This window comes from Bombina bombina, chromosome 5, assembly GCF_027579735.1.
Source record: "Bombina bombina isolate aBomBom1 chromosome 5, aBomBom1.pri, whole genome shotgun sequence".
NCBI classification, from domain to species: domain Eukaryota; kingdom Metazoa; phylum Chordata; class Amphibia; order Anura; family Bombinatoridae; genus Bombina; species Bombina bombina.
In genome coordinates this window covers 100,310,659-100,337,282 of record NC_069503.1, presented here as the reverse complement: position 1 = coordinate 100,337,282, position 26,624 = coordinate 100,310,659, and the positions used below count along the sequence as shown (strand labels likewise).

Sequence of the window (26,624 nt, the reverse complement as noted above, 5' to 3'; positions counted from 1 at the left end):
AGACACCCCAGCCAAAGGCTTAAAAACTCCTCCCACTCCCCTCATCCCCCAGTCATTCTTTGCCTTTTGTCCCAGGAGTGTCCTTTTCTAGGACATTTGTGTTGGGGATTTATCTTCCCATTAGCCAGTGGCTTCAGACCTTGAGGACAGTTGTTGCCCTTCTGGCCTCATTCCTTTTCTTTAGGGGATAGTCTCTTCCCTATGGACATGGAGTTCTTTCTTGGGGCTTCTCCTGGATGGGAGGTGGAAAGGTGGAATTGGTTCCCCATGGGGTCTTGCTGGCTCCAAGTTCAGACTTGTTGGGCCTTTTTTTTTATAAATCCTTAGGTCAATGGCCCTGTCGTCCATTTTCAGATTCTGGTTGTACCTGTACTCTGTGGAATGGCTGTGCTCTGTGTATCCTTACGCTTGTTCCTGTACCAGTTTCGGGATTCTTCTGTTCCCCTGTTAAGGATCCCTGAGGCTAGGTTGGTCCATCTGGGTGTGGGTCTGCAGGTCAGGATGGCCAAGCAGTCTAAGGCGCTGCATTCAGGTCGCAGTCTCCTCTGGATGTGTGGGCTTTGTTGAGTCTATCCTGTTAGCTCAGTCTGCTAGGATATAGATTTTCCTTCAACTTGTTCCATTGATTTTCAGAGGGGGGTTTACTCTTCCTTCAAGTGAAGGTAAAGTTTAAAGGTTTGCTCAATTGAATTCAATGTAATATTTTTATTGAGTATGGGTTTAATTCATGAAATGGCTTACATTTTTTCCAAAACGAAGTTTTTCTTTTTTTTTATCTCCATATCGCTTGCGGCAAAATCAACCCGTTTTTCGTTTAATTTTGTACTTCCTCATGACGTATCAGTTCCCTCCAATTGAAATCCTGGCCGTTAGGCGGACGTGACACTACGTCATTTCAGTAACAGTACATCTGCGCATGCGTCCCTTCTTATCGGCATATCCGACAGCTCAATGCTTGTGGCCGATTCGCGCATGCGCACCTTAGTCAATACTTAATGCGCATGATCGTCTTCGCATTACGCTCAGCAGTTGCAACATTGAAGCGGATCAGAGAATACAACGGAATAGAAAGTAAGTTTGTAATTCCGTTTTTTTTTTCAACAAACTCTGCAATCGATTTATTATATATTTAGCTTTATGACGATACTATATCAACAACTTTAATATATTTTGGAAATTATATATAATCTACAATTTGCTAAAATTACGTTTGTTTGAAACATGCAAAATATAAAAATACAGTGCTCATTTTATATATACACCTTGAGTGGAGCAGACTTTACAAAGTTTATATGTTACAAGAGTGGACCATATTATATATATAAACTTGAAGTGCATTGACCCACAGAAACTCATGAAATGGGCAGCCTTTATACCTGGAAAACACAGTTATGGGTGCAATCTTCAGATACAGCTTTATTACATCGTCCACATTCAGCTGTAGTGGTGCTCATTGATATACCATGTAATGTTTTATTACATTCTAGCACTGCATGTCCCTAAGCCCTTTGTGTTGTCCATGAGTTACTTACAACACCGTCCTAATGCTGATTTTTTTAAAGGCACAGACTGGTATGCGCTTTAAGCATATAATTATTGCCCCACATCCCTTTCTTTTAAAAAATACGCAAATGGAAATATACTCTACAATTTTGAATCAATAACCCTATTTCTATCAAAGGCTGATCTTAGTTTAAACTACTATCACAAAAATAAAAGTTTAGAAAATATTCAATTAACAATGAGGTTTAAAAAAGTAAATTGACCTTCAACCCCCTAAATTGATTAAATTGATGGAAATGTGCACCATTGTCTGTAATTTTGCTGCATAATTAAACGCCTGTTTTGCCTTATCAAATATTTATTTTTTAAAAGAAAGCTGTGAATTGCGACATAAAATCTGTAGATCTCATTTGCAATAGTAGAATAGAAATTTAATCTGTAAATCTGCTAGTAATTGACTTGCTTTTTTCTGCTATCACCTGATTGTGTTTTCCAATTTTTTATCTTGCTTTGCAATTTGGGTGTGGTACATGACACTTCGTTTGATCCCGTGTGGAAGATTACATTTTAACCATTTACTACACCATTCCTAGCTAATACCAATAGTTTTATCATCATATTTGGTGTTGGGGACCGTTAGAAGTTTTAATATTAAAAACTTTATATCTTTAATATCTCAAAAACCAAAAAATGTTTAACATTTTATTAGTTGTATAAATTTTAAAGACACATTAGAACAACAAATACAAATATGTAAAGCAGAGAAGTGGATATTTTTATATAAAACATTTGATTAACCAAATCTATAAATATTTATTAGTTCACTTACTGCTGTATCTGTAATCTTTTATACAGCTATATATGTTTATTTATTTATATATATATATATATATATATATATATATATATATATAAACACATAGAAACACCCAGCACTCACCAACTAGCTCACAGCTAAGATAAAATCACAACTGGAAAGGTCCACCCAGAGCTGGATGTTGCTGAGTAACAGGATGTGTACCTGATCCGGTCTTGGAGTGCAGTTCCCTTTCATGTTTTGTATTTTCTATGGGTGATTACAGCCACCTGTGCACCCCTTCTTTGTTCTCAGTCTGTTTGGCTTTGTGAGCTCGCATGATAGTGTGGCTATGTTAGGGACTCAGGCAATGGAAAGGACCTTGACGTGGTGCCTGAGCTTTCCCATTTGGCCAGATGCGGTGACTAACCTTTCCAGTTGTGATTTCTCCTACATTGGTGTGTCCGGTCCACGGTTTCATCCTTACTTGTGGGATATTCTCATTCCCTACAGGAAATGGCAAAGAGAGCACACAGCAAAAGCTGTCCATATAGCTCCCCCTCTGGCTCCGTCCCCCAGTCATTCTCTTTGCCGCTCTGAACAAGTAGCATCTCCACGGGGATGGTAAAGAGTATGTGGTGTTAGTTGTAGTTTTTTATTTCTTCTATCAAGAGTTTGTTATTTTAAAATAGTGCCGGTTTGTACTATTTACTCTACAACAGAAAGTGAAGAAGATTTCTGTTAAGAGGAGTATGATTTTAGCACCAGTAACTAAAATCCATTGCTGTTCCCACGCAGGACTGTTGAAACCAGAGAACTTCAGTTGGGGGGAACAGTTTGCAGGCTTATCTGCTTCAGGTATGATCAGTCATTTTTCTAACAAGACATGTTAATGCTAGAAGACTGTCAGTTTTCCCTTATGGGATAGGTAAGCCATTTTATTAGACTCAGTAACAGAATTAAGGCTTATAAATTGGGCTCTTTGCTGGTTGACACTATTATGGGCTAAGTCGCTTGGTTTTGTATCATGTTTAGGTGATAATTTGAGTGTTTTGCAAACTTTAAAACACTTTGGGGAACTTTATTATGCCTGGCAGCCGTTTAGGCACCTAAATCTTGTCAGGAAGGCCCCTTCACTCTGGAATGCAGAGGAAGGAGACAGCATTTTCGCGCCTCAGTTGCGCAGTTGCTTTTAACAGGCAGGTCATGCAGCTTCACGTGGAAGGTCTGGAGGTTTAAGAAAAGGCTCCAGGAAGGTTTCTTACGGTTCCGGATAGCCCCTAAGGAAGGTAAACGCCGCAGCAAAGGCTGTGGCAGGGATTGTAGTGTGCTGAAACCGGTTATTCACATTTCTCTTGTTAAGTGTAGTCAGTCCACGGGTCATCCATTACTTATGGAATTATATCTCTTCCCTAACAGGAAGTGCAAGAGGATCACCCAAGCAGAGCTGCTATATAGCTCCTCCCCTCATACGTCATATCCATTCATTCTCTTGCACCTAACTAAAGACAGGTCGTGTGAGAGGACTGTGGTGTTTTAAACTTAGTTTTTATTTCTTCAATCAAAAGTTTGTTATTTTAAACGGCACCGGAGTGTGTTGTTTGTTCTCAGGCAGCATTAGAAGAAGAATCTGCCTGCGTTTTCTATGATCTTAGCGGACGTAACTAAGATCCACTGGCTGTTCTCATACATTCTGAGGAGTGAGGTAACTTCAGAACAGGGGAATAGCACGCAGGGTCCCCCTGCAAGGAGGTATGTGCAGTAAATTATTTTCTAAGGAATGGAATTGACTGAGAAAATACTGCTAATACCGATGTAATGTAAGTGCAGCCTTAAATGCAGTAGTAGCGACTGGTATCAGGCTTTTTAATAACACTTCATAACTTTAAAATACATTTGCAAAACGTTTACTGGCATGTTAATCGTCTTTTGTGAGGTACTTGGTGATAAAACTTATTGGGCATAATTTTTCCACATGGCTGTCGTTTTTTCTGCATAGAAACAGTTTACTGAACTTCCCCACTGTTGTAATATGAGTGGGAGGGGCTTATTTTAGCGCTTTTTTGCGCAGTAAAAATTCAGTCACAGTCTTCCCTTTCATCCTCCATGATCCAGAACGTCTCTACAGAGCTCAGGGGTCTTCAAAGCTAGTTTGAGGGAGGTAATCAGTCACAGCAGACCTGTGACAGTGTGTTTGACTGTGATAAAAACGTTAATTAATACATTTGTTATCCGTTTTTGAGTATTAAGGGGTTAATCATCCTTTGCTGGTGGGTGCAATCCTCTGCTAACTTTATGCATTTACTGTAAAAATTTGGTTGTTATAACTAATTTATTTCATTGTTATTCAACTGTGACAGTTTTTTTGTGCTTCTTAAAGGCGCAGTAGCGTTTTTTTTATATTGCTTGTAAATTTATTGAAAGTATTTTCCAAGCTTGCTAATCTCTTTGCTAGTCTGTTTAAACATGTCTGACTCAGATGAATCTGTCTGTTCACTATGTTTAAAGGCCAATGTGGAGCCCAATAGAAATTTGTGCACTCAATGTATTGATGTTACTTTAAATAAAAGTCAAACTTTGCATGTAAAGAAATTATCACCAGACAACGAAGGGGAAAGTTATGCTGACTAACTCTCCTCACGTGTCAGTACCTTCGCCTCCCGCTCAGGAGGTGCGTGATATTGTGGCGCCATGTACATCAGGGCGGCCCATCCAAATCACTTTGCAAGACATGGCTACTGTTATGACAGAAGTACTATCTAAATTGCCAGAATTAAGAGGTAAGCGCGATCACTCTGGGGTAAGAACAGAGCGCGCTGATAATGATAGAGCCATGTCTGACACTGCGTCACAATTTGCAGAACATGAGGACGGAGAGCTTCATTCTGTGGGTGACGGATCTGATCCAGGCAGGCTGGATTCAGAGATTTCTAATTTTAAATTTAAGCTTGAGAACTTCCGCGTATTGCTAGGGGAGGTATTAGCGGCTCTGAATGATTGTAACACGGTTGCAATTCCAGAGAAAGTATGTAGGTTGGATAAATACTTTGCGGTGCCGGTGTGTACTGACGTTTTTCCTATACCTAAAAGACTTACAGAAATTGTTAACAAGGAGTGGGATAGACCCGGTGTGCCTTTTTCACCCCCTCCTATATTTAGGAAAATGTTTCCAATAGACGCCACCACACGGGACTTATGGCAGACAGTCCCTAAGGTGGAGGGAGCAGTTTCTACTTTGGCTAAGCGCACCACTATCCCGGTAGAGGATAGCTGTGCTTTTTCAGATCCAATGGATAAAAAGTTAGAGGGTTACCTTAAGAAAATGTTTGTTCAACAAGGTTTTATCTTACAACCTCTTGCATGTATTGCGCCTGTCACGGCTGCGGCGGCATTCTGGTTTGATTCTCTAGAAGAGACCATTCGCACAGCTCCATTGGATGAAATTATGAACAAGCTTAAAGCCCTTAAGCTAGCTAACTCATTTGTTTCTGATGCCGTCGTACATTTAACCAAGCTTACGGCTAAGAACTCCGGATTCGCCATCCAAGCGCGCAGAGCGCTGTGGCTTAAATCCTGGTCAGCTGATGTGACTTCTAAATCTAAATTGCTTAATATTCCTTTCAAAGGGCAGACCTTATTCGGGCCCGGCTTGAAAGAAATTATCGCTGACATTACGGGAGGTAAGGGCCATGCTCTGCCTCAGGACAGGGCCAAATCAAAGGCCAAACAGTCTAATTTTCGTGCCTTTCGTAACTTCAAGGCAGGAGCAGCATCAACTTCCTCCGCGCCAAAACAGGAAGGAGCTGTTGCTCGTTACAGACAGGGCTGGAAAGCTAACCAGTCCTGGAACAAGGGCAAGCAGGCCAGAAAACCTGCTGCTGCCCCTAAGACAGCATGAAGAGAGGGCCCCCTATCCGGAAACGGATCTAGTGGGGGGCAGACTTTCCCTCTTCGCCCAGGCTTGGGCAAGAGATGTCCAGGATCCCTGGGCATTGGAGATCATATCTCAGGGATATCTTCTGGACTTCAAGGCTTCTCCTCCACAAGGGAGATTTCATCTTTCAAGGTTATCAGCAAACCAAGTAAAGAAAGAGGCGTTTCTACGCTGTGTACAAGACCTCTTGCTAATGGGGGTGATCCACCCAGTTCCGCGGACGGAACACGGGCTAGGATTTTATTCAAATCTATTTGTGGTTCCCAAGAAAGAGGGAACCTTCAGACCAATCTTGGACTTAAAGATCCTAAACAAATTCCTAAGAGTTCCATCATTCAAGATGGAAACTATTCGAACCATCCTGCCCATGATCCAAGAGGGTCAGTACATGACCACAGTGGACTTAAAGGATGCTTACCTTCACATACCGATTCACAAGGATCATTACCGGTATCTAAGATTTGCCTTCCTAGACAGGCATTAGCAGTTTGTAGCTCTTCCCTTCGGGTTAGCTACGGCCCCAAGAATCTTTACAAAGGTTCTGGGCTCACTTCTGGCGGTACTAAGACCGCGAGGCATAGCGGTAGCTCCGTACCTAGACGACATTCTGATACAGGCGTCAAGTTTTCAAACTGCCAAGTCTCATACAGAGATAGTTCTGGCATTTCTGAGGTCGTATGGGTGGAAGGTGAACGTGGAAAAGAGTTCTCTATTGCCACTTTACAAGGGACTCTTATAGATTCTGTAGAGATGAAAATTTACCTGACGGAGGCCAGGTTATCAAAACTACTAAATGCTTGCCGTGCCCTTCATTCCATTCAACACCCGTCAGTGGCTCAGTGCATGGAGGTAATCGGCTTAATGGTAGCGGCAATGGACATAGTACCATTTGCGCGCCTGCATCTCAGACCGCTGCAATTGTGCATACTAAGTTAGTGGAATGGGGATTACTCAGATTTGTCCCCTCTGCTAAATCTGGATCAAGAGACCAGAGATTCTCTTCTATGGTGGCTTTCTCGGCCACATCTGTCCAAGGGGATGCCCTTCCGCAGGCCAGATTGGACGATTGTAACAACAGACGCCAGCCTTCTAGGTTGGGGCGCAGTCTGGAATTCCCTGAAGGCTCAGGGATCATGGACTCAGGAGGAGAGACTACTTCCAATAAACATTCTGGAGTTAAGAGCAATTTTCAATGCTCTTCTGGTTTGGCCTCAGTTAGCAACTCTGAGGTTCATCAGATTTCAGTCGGACAACATCACGACTGTAGCTTACATCAATCATCAAGGAGGAACGAGGAGTTCCCTAGCGATGTTGGAAGTCTCAAAGATAATTCGCTGGGCAGAGTCTCACTCTTGCCACCTGTCAGTGATCCACATCCCAGGCGTGGAGAACTGGGAGACGGATTTTCTAAGTCGCCAGACTTTTCATCCGGGGGAGTGGGAACTTCATCCGGAGGTCTTTGCCCAACTGATTCATCGTTGGGGCAAAACAGATCTGGATCTCATGGCGTCTCGCCAGAACGCCAAGCTTCCTTGTTACGGATCCAGGTCCAGGGACCCGGGAGCGGTGCTGATAGATGCTCTGACAGCACATTGGGTCTTCAACATGGCTTATGTGTTTCCACCATTCCCGATGCTTCCTCGATTGATTGCCAGGATCAAACAGGAGAGAGCATCTGTGATTCTAATAGCGCCTGCGTGGCCACGCAGGACCTGGTATGCAGATCTAGTGGACATGTCGTCCTGTCCACCATGGTCTCTACCTCTGAGACAGGACCTTCTGATTCAGGGTCATTTCAACCATCCGAATCTAGTTTCTCTGAGGCTGACTGCTTGGAGATTGAACGCTTGATTCTATCAAAGCGTGGATTCTCGGAGTCAGTTATTGATACCTTAATACAGGCTAGGAAACCTGTTACCAGGAAAATTTACCATAAAATATGGCGTAAATATTTATATTGGTGTGAATCCAATAGTAACTCATGGAGTAAGGTTAGGATTCCTAGGATATTGTCTTTTCTACAAGAGGGTTTAGAAAAGGGTTTATCTGCTAGTTCGTTAAAGGGACAGATTTCAGGTCTGTCTATTCTTTTGCACAAACGTCTGGCAGAAGTTCCAGACGTTCAGGCTTTTTGTCAAGCTTTAGCAAGGATTAAGCCTGTGTTTAAGACTGTTGCTCCGCCGTGGAGCTTAAACTTAGTTCTTAACGTTCTGCAAGGCGTTCCGTTTGAACCCCTTCATTCCATTGATATCAAACTGTTATCTTGGAAAGTTCTGTTTTTAATGGCTATTTCCTCGGCTCGAAGAGTCTCTGAGTTATCTGCCTTACATTGTGACTCCCCTTACCTGATTTTTCATTCAGACAAGGTAGTTCTGCGTACTAAACCTGGGTTCTTACCCAAGGTAGTTCACTAACAGGAATATCAATCAAGAGATTGTTGTTCCTTCATTGTGTCCTAACCCTTCTTCAAAGAAGGAACGACTTTTGCACAATCTGGACGTTGTCCGTGCTCTGGAGTTTTATTTGCAGGCAACTAAAGATTTTCATCAAACTTCTTCCCTGTTTGTCGTTTACTCTGGACAGAGGAGAGGTCAAAAGGCTTTCGGCTACCTCTCTCTCTTTTTGGCTTTGTAGCATAATACGTTTAGCCTATGAGACTGCTGGACAGCAGCCTCCTGAAAGGATTACAGCTCATTCTACTAGAGCTGTGGCTTCCACCTGGGCCTTTAAGAATGAGGCCTCTGTTGAACAGATTTGCAAGGCTGCAACTTGGTCTTCACTTCACACTTTTTCAAAATTTTACAAATTTGATACTTTTGCTTCTTCGGAGGCTGTTTTTGGGAGAAAGGTTCTACAGGCAGTGGTTCCTTCCGTGTAAAGATCCTGCCTTGTCCCTCCCGTCATCCGTGTACTTTTAGCTTTGGTATTGGTATCCCATAAGTAATGGATGACCCGTGGACTGACTACACTTAACAAGAGAAAATATAATTTATGCTTACCTGATAAATTCATTTCTCTTGTAGTGTAGTCAGTCCACGGCCCGCCCTGTTTTTTACGGCAGGTTTAAATTTTAATTAAACTCCAGTCACCACTGCACCCTATAGTTTCTCCTTTCTCGTATGGTTTTGGTCGAATGACTGGATATGACGTATGAGGGGAGGAGCTATATAGCAGCTCTGCTTGGGTGATCCTCTTGCACTTCCTGTTAGGGAAGAGATATAATCCCATAAGTAATGGATGACCCGTGGACTGACTACACTACAAGAGAAATGAATTTATCAGGTAAGCATAAATTATATTTTTTTGCTCCGGTTTGGTCATTTAAGGGTTAATTGACTTGAAATTTGGTGTGCAATACTTTCAAGGCATTAAGACACTGGGGTATAAATTTCATAAGGATCGGACATTTCCTTGATGTTTTTCTAACATTCAGAAATAAAGTGTGCTCTGTTTATTATTTAAAGAGACAGTAACGGTTTTGTTCAAAATTGTTTTTATTGCATGATAAGTCTGCCTAAGCTTGTTTAACATGTCTGTACCTTCAGATAGCCTATGTTCTGTGTGTATGAAGGCCAAGGTAGTTCCCCCATTGAATGTATGTACAAATTGTGCCATAGCGTCCAAACAGATTAAGGACAGCACTGGCACACCTCATAATGTTGCCCAAGATGATTGTTTAAATGAAGGTAGTGAGGATAGTTCATCATCCTCTACTTCTGTGTCAACACCAGTTTTGCCCGCGCAAGCGATACCTAGTACATCTAGCGCACCAATGCTTGTTACCATGCAGCAGTTAACAGCAGTAATGGATAATTCTCTAGCTGCTCTTTTATCCAAACTGCCAGCATTTCCTAGAAAGCGTGATTGCTCAGTTTTAAATACAGAAGATGAGCAAGTAGGCGCAGAAGATAATTTATCTGTGATACCCTCACACCAATCTGAACTGGCAGTGAGGGAGGGTCTGTCAGAGGGAGAAATTTCTGATTCAGGAAAAATTTCTCAGCAGGCAGAACCTGATATTGTAGCATTTAAATTCAAGCTAGAACATCTCCGCGCTCTGCTCAAGGAGGTGCTAGCTACGCTTGATGATTGTGATTCTCTGGTGATTCCAGAGAAGTTATGCAAAATGGACAAATTCTTAGAGGTCCCAGTGCACGCTGATGCGTTTCCGATACCCAAGAGGGTGGCGGACATAGTGACTAAGGAGTGGGAGAAGCCAGGTGTACCTTTTGTTCCCCCTCCTATATTTAAGAAAATGTTCCCCATTGTCGACCCCAGAAGGGATGCATGGCAAACGGTCCCTAAGGTAGAGGGGGCAGTTTCAACGTTAGCTAAGCGCACAACTATTCCTATAGAGGACAGTTGCGCCTTTAAAGATCCTATGGATAAAAAATTAGAAGGATTGCTTAAAAAGATTTTTGTTCAGCAAGGTTTCCTTCTTCAACCAATTTCGTGCATTATTCCTGTCACCACGGCGGCGTCTTTTTGGTTCGAGGAACTAGAAAAGTCGCTCCAGAAGGAGACTCCATATGATGAGGTCTTGGACAGAATTCACGCACTAAAGTTGGCTAATTCCTTTATTTTGGATGCCGCTTTTCAATTAGCAAAATTAGGGGCGAAAAATTCAGGTTTTGCAATAGTGGCGCGCAGGGCGCTTTGGCTAAAATCTTGGTCGGCGGATGTGTCGTCCAAAACAAAATTGCTTAATATTCCTTTTAAAGGTAAGACCCTTTTCGGGCCAGAATTGAAGGAGATTATTTCAGACATTACTGGGGGTAAGGGCCATGCCCTTCCACAGGATAGGCCTTTCAAGGCAAATAATAAGTCTAATTTTCGTTCCTTTCGCAATTTCAGGAACGGACCAGCTTCTAACTCTCCAGCCTCTAGACAAGAGGGTACTACTTCCCAGCCCAAGCCAGCATGGAAACCATTGCAAGGCTGGAACAAGGGGAAACAGGCCAAGAAGCCTGCTGCTGCTACCAAGACAGCATGAAAGGATTGCCCCCGATCCGGGACCGGATCTGGTGGGGGGCAGACTCTCTCTCTTTGCTCAGGCTTGGGCAAGAGATGTTTCAGACCCCTGGGCTTTAGAGATTGTATCTCAGGGGTATCTCCTAGAATTCAAGGATCTTCCTCCAAAGGGAAGGTTTCACATTTCTCGCTTGTCTTCAGACCAGACAAAGAGACAGGCATTCTTACATTGCGTAGAAGACCTTTTCAAGATGAGAGTGATTCATCCAGTTCCAAAAGCAGAACAAGGACGGGGTTTCTACTCAAACCTGTTTGTAGTTCCCAAAAAGGAGGGAACGTTCAGGCCAATTCTGGACTTAAAAATCCTAAACAAATTCCTCAGAGTTCCATCATTCAAGATGGAAACAATTCGTACAATTTTACCAATGATCCAGGAAGGTCAATTCATGACTACCGTGGACCTAAAGGATGCATAACTGCATATTCCTATCCACAAAAATCACCATCAGTTCCTAAGGTTCGCCTTTCTGGACAAACATTACCAGTTCGTGGCCCTTCCTTTCGGGTTGGCCACCGCTCCCAGAATTTTCACAAAGGTGCTAGGGTCCCTTCTAGACCGCGGGGCATTGCAGTAGCACCTTACCTAGACGACATCCTGATACAGGCGTCATCTCTTCCCAGAGCCAAGGCTCATACGGATATTGTTCTAGCCTTTCTAAGGTCTCACGGGTGGAAGGTGAACGTAGAAAAGAGTTCTCTGTCCCCGGTCACAAGGGTTCCCTTCCTGGGAACAATAATAGATTTGGTAGAAATGAAAATATTCCTGAAGGAGGTCAGGAAGTCAAAACTCTCAAATGCTTGCTGAGTCCTTCTTCATACCATTGCGCAGCCGTCTGTGGCTCAGTGCATGGAGGTAATCGGTCTAATGGTGGCGGCAATGGACATTGTCCCATTTGCCAGAATTCATCTAAGACCACTGCAATTGTGCATGCTCAAACAATGGAATGGGGATTATGCAGACTTGTCTCCCCAGATACAGATGGACCAGGAAACCAGAGACTCGCTTCTCTGGTGGTTGGCTCAGGATCACCTGTCGCAGGGAATGACTTTCCGCAGACCAGAGTGGATCATTGTCACGACCGATGCCAGCCTCCTAGGTTGGGGCGCGGTCTGGGACTCCCTGAAAGCTCAGGGTCTATGGTCTCGTGAAGAATCTCTTCTCCCGATAAACATTTTGGAACTAAGAGCGATATTCAATACGCTCCTGGCTTGGCCTCAACTAGCGAAGGCCAAATTCATAAGATTTCAGTCGGACAACATGACGACTGTAGCGTATATCAATCATCAGGGAGGAACGAAGAGTTCCCTGGCGATGAGAGAAGTATCAAAGATCATCAAATGGGCGGAGGATCACTCCTGCCATCTATCTGCAATTCACATCCCAGGAGTAGACAACTGGGAGGCGGATTATTTGAGTCGTCAGACTTTTCATCCGGGGGAGTGGGAACTTCACCCGGAGGTCTTTGCCCAGTTAACCCAACTATGGGGCATTCCAGATCTGGATCTGATGGCGTCTCGTCAGAACTCCAAGGTTCCACGCTACGGGTCCAGGTCCAGGGATCCCAAGGCGACATTGGTAGATGCATTAGTGGCGCCTTGGTCATTCAATCTAGCGTATGTCTTTCCACCGTTTCCTCTACTCCCCAGGCTTGTAGCCAGGATCAAACAGGAGAAGGCTTCAGTGATTCTAATAGCTCCTGCGTGGCCACGCAGGACTTGGTATGCAGACCTGGTAAATATGTCATCGGCTCCACCATGGCAGCTACCATTGAGACAGGACCTTCTAGTGCAAGGTTCGTTCGAACATCCAAACCTAGTTTCTCTGCAACTGACTGCTTGGAGATTGAAAGCTTGATTCTATCTAAGCGTGGGTTTTCGGAATCAGTAATAGATACTCTGGTTCAGGCTAGAAAGCCTGTAACTAGAAGAATTTACCATAAAATATGGCAGAAATATATCTGTTGGTGCGAATCCAAGGGTTACTCATGGAGTAAAATTAGGATTCCAAGGATACTTTCCTTTCTCCAAGAGGGATTGGAGAAAGGTCTGTCAGCTAGTTCTCTAAATGGACAGATATCTGCTCTGTCTGTCTTATTACATAAACGTCTAGCATCTGTGCCAGATGTTCAAGCTTTTGTACAGGCGTTAATCAGAATCAAGCCTGTTTACAGACCTGTGACTCCTCCATGGAGTTTAAATTTAGTTCTTTCAGTTCTTCAAGGGGTTCCGTTTGAACCTTTACATTCCATAGATATTAAGTTACTATCTTGGAAGGTTTTGTTTTTGGTTGCTATTTCTTCTGCTAGAAGAGTTTCTGAATTGTCTGCTCTGCAGTGTAATTCACCCTATCTGATGTTTCATACAGATAAGGTAGTTTTACGTACCAAGCCTGGTTTTCTTCCAAAAGTGGTTTCCAACAGGAATATTAACCAGGAAATTGTTGTTCCTTCTCTGTGTCCGAATCCAGTTTCAAAAAAGGAACGTTTGTTACACAATCTAGATGTGGTTCGTGCTTTGAAATTTTATCTAGAAGCAAATTTCAGACAGACACCATCTTTGTTTGTTGTCTATTCTGGTAATAGGAGAGGTCAAAAAGCTACTGCTACCTCTCTTTCCTTCTGGTTAAAAAGCATCATCCGATTGACTTATGAGACTGCCGGACGGCAGCCTCCTGAACGAATTACTGCTCATTCTACTAGAGCTGTGGCTTCCACATGGGCATTCAAGAACGAGGCTTCTGTTGAACAGATCTGTAAGGCAGCGACGTGGTCTTCTCTGCATACATTTGCCAAATTTTACAAATTCGATACTTATGCTTCTTCGGAGGCTATTTTTGGGAGAAAGGTTTTACAAGCAGTGGTGCCTTCCGTTTAGGTTACCTGACTTGCTCCCTCCCTTCATCCGTGTCCTAAAGCTTTGGTATTGGTTCCCTCAAGTAAGGATGAAACCGTGGACCGGACACACCAATGTAGGAGAAAACAGAATTTATGCTTACCTGATGAATTTCTTTCTCCTACGGTGTGTCCGGTCCACGGCCCGCCCTGGCTTTTAGTCAGGTTTAATTTTTTTTTTTGTACACTACAGTCACCACGGCACCTTATGGTTTCTCCTTTTTCTCCTAACCGTCGGTCGAATGACTGGGGGGCAGAACCAGAGGGGGAGCTATATGGACAGCTTTTGCTGTGTGCTCTCTTTGCCATTTCCTGTAGGGAATGAGAATATCCCACAAGTAAGGATGAAACCGTGGACCGGACACACCGTAGGACAAATAAATTTATCAGGTAAGCATAAATTCTGTTTTTATCTTAGCTGTGAGCTAGCTGGTGAGTGCTGGGTGTTTCTATGTGTTGTATTACTTTTTATTTGTAATCCCCCTTGTTTCTTGCAGCCATTCCGGACTGGGGTTAACTGCCTGTGGCTCTGGTGACATCACTGCTTTTTTGGAGTGCTATTTAGCACCCAGGGCTGGATGTTGCTGAGTAACAGGATGTGTACCTGATCCGGTCTTGGAGTGCAGTTCCCTTCCATGTATATGTATATATATATATATATATATATATATATATATGTGTATGTATGTGTATATATATATATGTATATATATATGTATGTATGTATGTATGTGTGTATGTGTGTGTATATATATATATATATATATATATATATATATATATATATATATATATATATATATATATATATATATATATATATATATATATATATATATGCATCCAAATACCAGATCTTGCCCTCAGTAAGGTAACCGCCTGGGTGCAACCTTGTAATAATATACCAGCCAAAAAGAAGTGCACTCTCAGGTCTTTCACAACAATCAGAGTTACTTTATTTGTAACGTTTTTGGAGGTCTTGCCTCCTTCATCAGCCTAAATCAAAAGTACAATTAACACATTTTAAATAGTGATACTCACACGCTCCACTTCAAACCATACCCCCTTGTTTGGCGCCAAACACTTGATGCTGGAACGCACTCTGCGTTCCACCGGTATTGCAAGCAGGAAGCAGTGCGCCACGTCACCTCCGGTTTGCATCCTCAATGGCAATATACATTCCCTGTTAGTAAATGTGTCATATAACATAAATAGAGTTTTGACCCTGTATGTCTTATCCTTGTATCAAAGAAAATAAAGTAAGTGTATCATAAGTGAAAAAATAAAAATAAATTGTGATAGTACATTTTTTGTACTGACTACTCACACGTTGCCAAGGCAACCAGTACACACTTATGCCCCGTGTTTAGCTTTAGGGGAACCAAACTCGCTAACCTATGTGATCTTCAATTTTGTGTAGCATTAAGTGACTTGTGATATCGCCACACTAAATTATACACCTTGTGTGCCATACATGAAAAAAACTAAGTGACATATTTTTACTACACTAAATTGTGCATAAAGATGAATTCATGTTGTGTGCTATGATATTGGCCACCATATGTGTCAATAGTATATAATAGGAGGGGTTCATTATTTGCATAATAAAACTGTTAGACGTAGCTGACCATACCAACTTCAGATCCTAACTGGCCTATAAGGTTTGTATTTATTTAGGCTCATGGTGTGTGTTGATTTACACTGGATGGATCCATGGCTTCTAGATGCCGACTTCATGAAGTGTAGAAAAATTGGTTATTGTGCAGTAAGGGGTTTGTGGAGACTGATAGCCCCAGTGCTCCTATATAATCTAGGATAATCTGCAACATTATAATATATACCAAAAGGGACCTAAAAGAACCGATCCTAACCACTCACTAAAGTGAATAGTGATCTAGAAATTTCACTAGGGAGCAACCCCCCCATATGCAAATTCAAAAAATTATAGAACCCCAGAATTTGCAACAGCAATTATTCATGGGGGTTCTACAATATATCTATAACATATGGCCCAAATTTTAAACTCACACACACACTCCACCATCCCCACACATTCTGCAAGAATCACATATCACTGAAAGGAATACATAAAACAAAAACGAAAATATTAAAAACAAAGGATCGTCAGAGTCCATACAGTCAATAATATGGTACCCCTTTGGGTAGTGTCTCCACTGTATAAGTTCCAGGTTTGCATAATGAGTAACAGCAAACACATTTTATCCTGTGATACAATCAACGAGGTGACTGCTATCTCACAGAGCTATCTTCTTTCTTCTTTGTTTTTTTTTGTTCCATGCCATTCCTTATTGGTGTCATACTGTTCCACTACGGGACCCTTCTCTTGGTGAGATAACCTCCTGTGACCCTTACAGACTCCATCTAACGCATCCTCTGAGGTAGTGAAAAAGGGGGTAGTGTACAAGCGCTAAGGTAATCCCCAAGCTGTATCCAAACAGAGATCCTAACCAACCTCCAAAAAATATGCACAAATAGTAAGAAGTGAATACAGCGCCAACAAGAGGCCAAGGGATAAATATACTCACAGAGAGATAAAAGAAGATTATTTAATGAACCATGTTAAAAAGCATCAGTAAAAAATGTAAAAAACACATTTAGATAAAATTACAAAAACAGGAATATCTTGCAGGAGCGGCTAAAGCTGATAATTACAATAAAAACAGAGATATTCACAGGTGATCAGTGCGAGTGGTACACCAGATTAAGAGTGTAAACTAGTGAAACAGAATAAGCCTAAGTACAACTATAACAAGTGCATCAAGCAAGAAATTAATAAACAATAGTACAAACAATAATGTTAAAAAAATAGTGTGTCAAAAAAATAGAAAAATGCACTGCAGTGCAAAAAGAGGGCCAAATAGTAAGTGAGTGCAAATGGATATAACAAATGCTAGCTACTAATCCAGTGAGGTAAAGATATAATTAAATAAAATACACAATATGCAATAACATAAAAAATATATTCCAAAAAAGTGTTCCAAAAAGTTGATCAACAAATGTTAGTGAAGAACAAAAATAAGTCAATCAAAACCAAAAAAATGAAAAAAATGGGTGATGAAAAACAAGGTGAAAGAGAGGAAATTGGTTCCTTCAATATTAGTTACTTTAACAGATCCAAATTCATGAGTGTGGTAGCTGAAGTAGCTGATTGGATCCTAGCACCTGTCAGCTGCTCCTATGGTATCCTAAAAAGTGTCCCTGAAAAAAAGAAATTCACTACATAGTGTATCCAATATGAGAATGAAGTAAAGATTAAAATAATGCTTACCAATTTATTAAGAATGAGTTTCCGCAGACCGGAGTGGATCATTGTCACGACCGATGCCAGTCTGTTAGTCTGGGGTGCGGTCTGGGACTCCCTGAAAGCTCAGGGCCTATGGTCTCGGGAAGAATCTCTTCTCCCGATAAACATTTTGGAACTGAGAGCGATATTCAATACGCTCCAAGCATGGCCTCAACTAGCGGAGGCCAAATTCATCAGATTTCAGTCGGACAACATCACGACTGTAGCGTACATCAATCATCAGGGAGGAACAAAGAGTTCCCTAGTGATGAAGGAAGTAACCAAGATCATCAAATGGGTGGAGGATCACTCCTGCCATCTATCTGCAATTCACATCCCAGGAGTAGACAACTGGGAGGCGGATTTTCTGAGTCGTCAGAATTTCCATCCGGGGGAGTGGGAACTCCACCCGGAGGTCTTTGCTCAGCTGACCCAGCTATGGGGCATTCCAGAATTGGATCTGATGGCGTCCCGTCAGAACACAAAATTTCCCCTTTACGGATCCAGATCCAGGGATCCCAAGGCGGCATTGATAGATGGTTTAGTAACGCCTTGGTCATTCAGTCTAGCTTATGTCTTTCCACCGTTTCCTCTTCTCCCTCGGCTAGTAGCCAGAATTAAACAGCAGAAGGATTCGGTAATTCTGATAGCGCCTGCGTGGCCACGCAGGACTTGGTATGCAGACCTAGTGGACATGTCATCGGCTCCACCATGGAAACTGCCATCGAGGCAGGATCTTCTAATCCAAGGTCCATTCAAGCATCCAAATCTAGTTTCTCTGCAACTGACTGCTTGGAGATTGAACGCTTAATTCTAGCTAAGCGTGGGTTCTCTGAATCAGTTATAGATACTCTGATCCAGGCTAGAAAGCCTGTGACAAGGGAAATTTACCATAAGATATGGCGGAAATATCTTTGGTGCGAATCCAATGGTTACTCGTGGAGTAAGGTTAGGATTCCAAGGATATTGTCTTTTCTCCAAGAAGGATTGGAGAAAGGTTTGTCAGCTAGTTCCTTAAAGGGACAGATATCTGCTCTGTCTATCCTGTTACGCAAGCGTCTGGCAGCTGTACCAGACGTTTGCACAGGCCCTAGTTAGAATCAAGCCTGTCTACAGACCTGTGGCTCCTCCATGGAGTCTAAATTTAGTTCTTTCAGTTCTTCAAGGGGTTCCGTTTGAACCTTTACATTCCATAGATATTAAGTTGTTATCTTGGAAAGTTTTGTTTTTGGTAGCTATTTCTTCTGCTCAAAGAGTTTCTGAATTGTCTGCTTTGCAGTGTAATTCACCCTATCTGGTGTTCCATGCAGATAAGGTTGTTTTGCGTACCAAACCTGGTTTCCTTCCAAAAGTGGTTTCTAATAAGAATATTAACCAGGAAATTATTGTTCCTTCTCTGTGCCCTAATCCAGTTTCTAAGAAGGAACCACTGTTACACAATCTTGATGTGGTTCGTGCTTTAAAATTCTTTTTAAAGGCAGCTAAAAATTTCAGACAAACATCATCCTTGTTTGTTGTCTATTCTGGTAAGAGGAGAGGTCAGAAAGCGACTGCTACCTCTCTTTCCTTCTGGCTGAAAAGCATCATCCGATTGGCTTATGAGGCTGCTGGACAACAGCCTCCTGAACGAATTACAGCTCATTCCACTAGAGCTGTGGCTTCCACATGGGCTTTCAAGAATGAGGCTTCTGTTGAACAGATTTGTAAGGCAGCGACTTGGTCTTCACTGCATACATTTGCCAAATTTTACAAATTCGATACTTTTGCTTCTTCGGAGGCTATTTTTGGGAGAAAGGTTTTGCAAGCAGTGGTGCCTTCCGTTTAGGTTACCTGACTTGTTCCCTCCCTTCATCCGTGTCCTAAAGCTTTGGTATTGGTATCCCACAAGTAAGGATGAATCAGAGGACTGGATACACCATGTAAGAGAAAACAGAATTTATGCTTACCTGATAAATTACTTTCTCTTACGGTGTATCCAGTCCACGGCCCGCCCTGGCAATTAAGTCAGGTTCAAATTTATTTTAGTAAAACTACAGTCACCACTGCACCCTATAGTTTCTCCTTTTTCTCCTAACCGTCGGTCGAATGACTGGGGGGGCGGAGCCTGAGGGGAGCTATATGGACAGCTCTGCTGTGTGCTCTCTTTGCCACTTCCTGTAGGGATTGAGAATATCCCACAAGTAAGGATGAATCCGTGGACTGGATACACCGTAAGAGAAAGTAATTTATCAGGTAAGCATAAATTCTGTTTTTATTTGGCCTTGGGGTAGAAGCGATATTCGGAGGTAACATGACATTCTTTGACTCCCAATTATGACTAATTGTTCCCTCAGCCAAGTTTAACACATCAGTCATCATTTTGTAAACATGTGACATGTCCATGTCTTCGTAAACTGGTTTTATCATCCATTTTTTTTACTTTTAGGGAAGTACGTTGTAAACTTTGCTTCGCCAAAAGCACCACTTTTTTCTGTTGGGCATTTGATTTTAGCCTGCACTCGAGTAGAGTTGAAATTATTTGCAAGTGCAGCTAATTTAGTTCTAGCCTCCATTGCGTCCATTCTGAAGTGTATTTTTTTGCGACTGTATTTTAGTACCAAACTGTGAAATACCTCAAGACTACCTGTATGACAGAATAGCTTGGGATGAGGAAGATCTTTATCCATCTGTTCATTGCAAACAATCTTCTACAGTTCATGAAAGGCTTCAGACTGTTGAGTCAGCCATTTTCTTTCTCTTTGCTGTTCACCATTCAAATCTTCATGTTGGCATCTTTTTTCTTCGCCATTCTCAGTCCATGAATGAATGTTTAGCACGTGGTACAAACAAGATTTCCAATGTTTAGACATTAGATCCACATCGCCTTTACAGAGCATGCTAGATGTCCAGAGATGGTTTGAAATGGCAGAGACCCAAGGTGATAGAGTTGAACAAGTTTTTTTTTCTACTAATGGTAAGCATTTTTTTTTTAGGCTTTTGGCATAGTGCCATATATCATATTGATGGTTGATATTACTATATTCCTCTCTAAGTATTTTCTTAATGCTTACATGTCGGTCAGTAGCGACTACCACGGCCATCACTCCAGAATCCATTGATTGATCGACGGAAAGCTTTAGCCTCCATGGCAACTGACGAAGTTGCTTCCGAAACTTGCACAATTTGAATGTCTAGAATTTTTTTGCTCTTGTCATCCATCATAGTATAGGTGCAATATTTGGCTGAAAAACCAGGGCTGTCACATTGCCCATCACCAGTCACACTGCTCGGTTTTCTTTTTATTGCACCTATATTAGCACTGACCTCATTTTTCCAGTAATTGTCTATAATTGGAAACAAATAGTTCTTTTGATATGAGTAATATGTAGGCTTTCTTATAAAACAAACACCAAAAAATTGAAACATTTCTTGAATTTTATCGAATTGGTTTCCGCTAAACAAAATTGAAGAGCAGGACAAGATGTTTCCTAAAGGTTTGTTTCCAATTGTGGTTTGACTAACAGTGTACTGTTGTGATTTGCTTCACATTCTCCAGTCACAACTAGCATGGTACCAACCATTCTTTTTTCTATTGTCATAATTGGTGAGTTACATGTAATTGAAGATCTACATGGAATTCATTTTAAAATTTCATCCAGGCTATTTTCAAAAACAATAAATTTGCATTCTTTAACGTATTCTTCATTTGATTTCTCTAACAACTTTGAAAATTCTTCTTCTGTTTCTTCAGTAGTATCTGGATTATAGGTCTTGTCTTTTAAATCTTCTTCCATAACTTCTATTGCAGAAACGTCAATACTTTGCAAACTTTGTTTCTTCCTCATTGATTATTGAGAGTTCATAATTTCCTGTATTTACATCATAAGCCGCCTGATTTTCAGTAAGGTTTATATTTTCAATATTAGCTGGTGATATTGTAGTAGAAAAATCAATTGGTATTGATGATGAACTTTGAGTACTACTTGGAAATAATGTGAATTGGGAATCGCTTTTTTCACCAGAAACATCGCCCATCTTCCAAGTGTACTTATCGTACTTTTTTATTAAGTCCTTAGAAGATGTAGATTTTGACTTGATTTGTAGTATGTTAGTTTGTACACTCAAACTTAAAGTGGAGTGGAATTGATCAAATTCCGTTAATTGTTCCTTAAAAATTTTAAATTCGGTATTGGTAGATGCATCAACTTTACTGGTATTGACAGATTGTCCACATGCATGACAGAGGTGAATTCGTTCTCTAGTTTCATATACATATGGATCATAACTAGTCGAAGGTGATGGAAAGTTAGATGGCATTGATGAGGCTCTGTCAGGCAAGTCAGAATTTCTAAGAAGATAAAAGTTTTTCTTTTGTTAGAACCGCAGCTGCTGAGATTTAAATATGTGGTAGTGTTGCTAAAAAGTGTGAGGTAAGCAAATAAACTACCTAAAGGGTAGTTTGCAGGCCTCATATAACAATTCAGCAGTTTAATGAGAAGGTTTAAGAAAAGGAAGCACTCTATTGTTGCCACCTGTGCAATCTTAAACACTAAAACCTGCAGCAGAGCTCTTGAATTTTTAAACCAGGGGAGCTGAGTACTAAACTGTTAAGTAAGGTAATTAGAATACAATAATCTAAGCTGGAGTGCATAAAAAAAAATAGTTAACATCTAGACAGAGGTGCAGAGTTAAACTTGACATGAGAACTGCAAATAACATGTAAGAATTTTGACAACATAACCATTAGCAAGCGTTATACCTTTGAGAGCAGTGAGAGCTTTCAGGCTGATCCGGTGTGCTACGAAGGCAGAGAGGGTCTTAAGCGTGGAGTGGAGCGGTGCAGGCTGTTTTCCTGAATGCGGGTAGTTCCGTGAAGCTGGCGTGTGACGTCACCGCGGAATGATCCGTTGAGGGGCAGCTTCTGGATGCCGAGTCCGGATAGCGTAGCAGATGGATCCGAGATAGACTTACTACAAGGTATGTAGTATAGCTGCAGTTTGGTGAAACAAACAAATAGAATGTGACAGAGAAAGAAGTCACAATATGTCACTTTGAGAGAGAGTTGCGGTGTCCAATAAAAAACACAGGGGTATCAGGAGCTCAGTAGGACTTAACCAAAATTCAATACCAAGCAAAGTAGTGAGAGTTGATGGGACATTTATAGGAATGAGTGGTAAGTGTAATTGAAATTTAAAGGCATAGCGTGGAATTTACAGAGCATGATAAATGGGAAAGGCAGGGAACAACGTAATAACGTGACAGGCTGTTGATGATTGTACTACTTTTGAAGTAGATCCTCCTTTATAGATTCGGGATGGGAATATAGTCGGGATTGATGTATACTTTAAATATCGACTCACTCCATGTGTATAATACAGGGAGTGCAGAATTATTAGGCAAGTTGTATTTTTGAGGATTCATTTTATTATTGAACAACAACCATGTTCTCAATGAACCCAAAAAACTCATTAATATCAAAGCTGAATAGTTTTGGAAGTAGTTTTTAGTTTGTTTTTAGTTATAGCTATTTTAGGGGGATATCTGTGTGTGCAGGTGACTATTACTGTGCATAATTATTAGGCAACTTAACAAAAAACAAAAATATACCCATTTCAATTATTTATTTTTACCAGTGAAACCAATATAACATCTCAACATTCACAAATATACATTTCTGACATTCAAAAACAAAACAAAAACAAATCAGTGACCAATATAGCCACCTTTCTTTGCAAGGACACTCAAAAGCCTGCCATCCATGGATTCTGTCAGTGTTTTGATCTGTTCACCATCAACATTGCGTGCAGCAGCAACCACAGCCTCCCAGACACTGTTCAGAGAGGTGTACTGTTTTCCCTCCTTGTAAATCTCACATTTGATGATGGACCACAGGTTCTCAATGGGGTTCAGATCAGGTGAACAAGGAGGCCATGTCATTAGATTTTCTTCTTTTATACCCTTTCTTGCCAGCCACGCTGTGGAGTACTTGGACGCGTGTGATGGAGCATTGTCCTGCATGAAAATCATGTTTTTCTTGAAGGATGCAGACTTCTTCCTGTACCACTGCTTGAAGAAGGTGTCTTCCAGAAACTGGCAGTAGGACTGGGAGTTGAGCTTGACTCCATACTCAACCCGAAAAGGCCCCACAAGCTCATCTTTGATGATACCAGCCCAAACCAGTACTCCACCTCCACCTTGCTGGCGTCTGAGTCGGACTGGAGCTCTCTGTCCTTTACCAATCCAGCCACGGGCCCATCCATCTGGCCCATCAAGACTCGCTCTCATTTCATCAGTCCATAAAACCTTAGAAAAATCAGTCTTGAGATATTTCTTGGCCCAGTCTTGACATTTCAGCTTGTGTGTCTTGTTCAGTGGTGGTCGTCTTTCAGCCTTTCTTACCTTGGCCATGTCTCTGAGTATTGCACACCTTGTGCTTTTGGGCACTCCAGTGATGTTGCAGCTCTGAAATATGGCCAAACTGGTGGCAAGTGGCATCTTGGCAGCTGCACGCTTGACTTTTCTCAGTTCATGGGCAGTTATTTTGCGCCTTGGTTTTTCCACACGCTTCTTGCGACCCTGTTGACTATTTTGAATGAAACGCTTGATTGTTCGATGATCACGCTTCAGAAGCTTTGCAATTTTAAGAGTGCTGCATCCCTCTGCAAGATATCTCACTATTTTTGACTTTTCTGAGCCTGTCAAGTCCTTCTTTTGACCCATTTTGCCAAAGGAAAGGAAGTTGCCTAATAATTATGCACACCTGATATAGGGTGTTGATGTCATTAGACCACACCCCTTCTCATTACAGAGATGCACATCACCTAATATGCTTAATTGGTAGTAGGCTTTCGAGCCTATACAGCTTGGAGTAAGACAACATGCATAAAGAGGATGATGTGGTCAAAATACTAATTTGCCTAATAATTCTGCACTCCCTGTATGAATCAGAGTGGAAGTGGAGAGAACACATACGATATCTGCTTGTCTTATTGGTTTCAAAAACCAATTGAACCATTTCTTCCATTTCGTCTGATTTATACTGATTGGTCTGTCTAAGCCATAGACTAATTCTATCATGTGTTTTATGCTGATTGGTCTGTCTAAGCCATAGACAAATTCTATCATGTGTTTTATACTGATTGGTCTGTCTAAGCCATAGACAAATTCTATCATGTGTTTTATACTGATTAGTCTGTCTAAGCCATAGACGAATTCTATCATGTGTTTTAGGGAACACATGAAGAGAAACGGATGGATTGGATCCTCCCTTCTTAGTGGAACTGAGACATCCTATGACAATGCAGTCAGGCATTCTTTTTATTTGCTGTAATATAAAAAATTTTAGACATTAAAACAATATATCTAAAAAATGACATAGACTGAACATCGTTATAAGATAAATAAAAATGTTTTTTTAATTTAAGTTATAATGTATTGTTAGATTAAAAAAAATATATAAAGGTATGCGTGTGGGTGTATATATCGAGAAAGATATAGATCGAAATAGATATAGAAATAGATATAGATATCGATAGATAGATATAAAAATAGAAATTGATATAGATATCGATAGATATATAAATAGGAATAGAAATTGATATAGATATAGAAATTTATATATATATATATATCAATAGATATAGATAGATAGAGATAGAGATATAGAGATAGATAGATAGAGATAGATATAGAGATAGATAGATATAGAAATAGATAGATATAGATATAAATATAGATAGATAGATATAGATAGATTGATATAGATATAAATATAGATATAGATAGATATAGATAGATATAAAGATAGATATATAGATATAGATATAAAGATTGATAGATATAAAGATAGATAGAGATAGAAATATAGATATAGATAGATATAGATATAGATAGATATAAATATAGATAGATATAGATAGATATAGATAGATATAAAGATAGATAGATATATAGATAGATATAGATATAAATATAGATATAGATAGATATAAAGATAGATAGATATAAAGATAGATAGAGATAGATAGATATAAATATAGATATAAAGATAGATAGATATATAGATATAGATATAAAGATAGATAGATATAAAGATAGATATAGATAGATATAAATATAGATATAGATAGATATAAAGATAGATAGATATAAAGATAGATAGAGATAGATATAAATATAGATATAAAGATAGATAGAGATAGATATAAATATAGATTGATAGATAGATAGATATAGATATAAATATAGAGAGATATAGATAGATATACATATAGATAGATATAGATAGATATAAATATAGATAGATAGATATATAGATATAGACAGATAGATAAATAGATATAGATAAATATAGATAGATAGATAGATATAGATAGAAATAGAGAAGGATAGATAGAGATAGATATAGATAGAGAAAAAAATATAAAGAGAGACAGAAAGAGAGAGAAACAGAAAGAAAGAGAGAGAGAGACAGAAATAGAGACAGAAAGAGAGAGAGAGAGAGAGAGAGAGACAGAGACAGAAAGAGAGAGAGAGACAGAAAGAGAGAGAGAGACAGAAAGAGAGAGACAGAAAGAGAGAGAGAGAGAGACAGAAAGAGAGAGAGAGAGAGACAGAAAGAGAGAGAGAGAGAGACAGAAAGAGAGAGAGAGACAGAAAGAGAGAGAGAGACGGAAAGAGAGAGAGAGACAGAAAGAGAGAGAGAGACAGAAAGAGAGAGAGAGACAGAAAGAGAGAGAGAGACAGAAAGAGAGAGGGACAAAAAGAGAGAGGGACAAAAAGAGAGAGAGACAAAGAGAGAGAGAGACAAAGAGAGAGAGAGACAAAGAGAGAGAGAGACAAAGAGAGAGAGAGACAAAGAGAGAGAGAGACAGAAAGAGAGAGAGAGACAGAAAGAGAGAGACAGAGACAGAAAGAGAGAGAGAGACAGAAAGAGAGAGAGAGACAGAAAGAGAGAGAGAGACAGAAAGAGAGAGAGAGACAGAAAGAGAGAAAGAGACAGAAAGAAAGAGAGAGACAGAAAGAAAGAGAGAGACAGAAAGAAAGAGAGAGACAGAAAGAAAGAGAGAGACAGAAAGAAAGAGAGAGAGAGAGACAGAGAGAGACAGAAAGAGAGAGATTGATATACACACAACTCAGGGACGTGCACTCATACTAGGCAGGGGAGGCTGTGAATGATGACCCTGC

The 26,624-nt window shown here is 40.7% G+C and overlaps 1 protein-coding gene across 2 annotated transcripts in view; it reads left to right on the top strand.

Moving 5' to 3' along the window:
* Positions 1–26,624, top strand: part of LOC128659990 (gastrula zinc finger protein XlCGF52.1) — a 95,088-nt gene that overhangs the window by 49,432 nt on the left and 19,032 nt on the right. The window lies entirely within an intron of this gene.